Source organism: Pectinophora gossypiella, unplaced genomic scaffold, assembly GCF_024362695.1.
Source record: "Pectinophora gossypiella unplaced genomic scaffold, ilPecGoss1.1 Pgos_46, whole genome shotgun sequence".
Classification (NCBI taxonomy): domain Eukaryota; kingdom Metazoa; phylum Arthropoda; class Insecta; order Lepidoptera; family Gelechiidae; genus Pectinophora; species Pectinophora gossypiella.
In genome coordinates this window covers 24,534-25,998 of record NW_026063256.1, presented here as the reverse complement: position 1 = coordinate 25,998, position 1,465 = coordinate 24,534, and positions in this window count along the sequence as shown.

Genomic DNA, 1,465 nt, shown 5'->3' with positions numbered 1-1,465 from the left:
AGCAAAACTTATACCTCATGTTTTATGTTTTTCATATAAAACTCTTTTATTTTAGTTTTAACGGAGCTATTTTTTTTCAGATTCTTTAAATGCAGTGGTAAACAGTTCCAAATCTTCGATATAATGTATTTACTAGTACGTTGTCCGTAAAAATTAAGGTAACGAGGTACCCTTAATTTGTCCATATCGACAGATCTGGTCCATTTCTTTTGTACAATCCTTTCCTTTATGTCTTCATTAAAATAGTGTTCTAACAAAATGATGTAATTAATTTTTTTATGGATTGGAAGTACATTACAAAAAGTAAAAATTTTCTCTTCATCTTGTTTCAGTTGCTCTTTAGTTTTATACGGTATAATAATAGCTTTTAATAACCTTAGTTGTAGCTGATATATATCATTAATATAAGTGAAGAATGTCCTACCATAACAGTTTAACCCGTAACTTATTATTGAATCGGCTAATGCATTATATAACATCAAAAGAGTACTATATGGTAACCTATATTTAAGGATTTTGAACTTAGCCAACACAGCTCTAAGCTTTCTACAGACTGCATCGATGTGAAGCTTCCAACAAAATCTTTTGTCAATAATTAAACCCAAATACGTGTAACAATCCACCACTTCCAAGGGCTGACATATACAATCTTTATATTCATTGTGTAGGCATTCATGTCCGTGAACGATAACATCAACAGTACGATCAATGTCCATATGACTAGAGCAAATTTTCATAATCTTGGTTTTTTGGTGATTCATGACTAGGCCCATATCGTGCGACCATTTGCTCAATAAATTTAGACTGTTTTGCATTATGTCTTCTGCTATTTTAACATCCTTATGAGCTGAAATCACGCATGTGTCATCGGCAAACTGATATACTGAACTATCTTTTACCACATTGATCATACTGTTAACGTACACCAAGTATTCAGTCGGCCCTAAAATTGAGCCCTGGGCTGTCCCGATTTCAGTTTTAATTTTGCTACTATATGTGTTACCAACTTTAACTGACGTATACCGGTTTTCGTGATAGCTTCTGAACCATTGTAATAAAGGACCACGTATACCACAGTTATCCAACTCAGAGAATAGTTTATTTGAATTAAGAGTGTCAAATGCTTTACTGAAGTCAATAAAGGTAACTAAAACTTGTTTTTTATCATTAAGGTATCCATTAATTTCGTCAGTAAATTTAGATAAGAGAAGGGATGTGCTTTTACATTTTTGGAATCCATATTGTTGTTTATTGATAATATCCTCTTTTTGGAAAAAAGTATTAATTTTATTAGAAATATATCTCTCCACTATTTTATCAAGAGAAGGTAATATGTTAATTGGACGGTAATTTCCATAATCAGTGTGAGGTCCTTTTTTGTAAATTGGTCTTATTATTCCATGTTTTAATGAATCCGGATAAATACCAGTTTTTAAGCTTTGCGCAATAAGATGTGTGATTATTT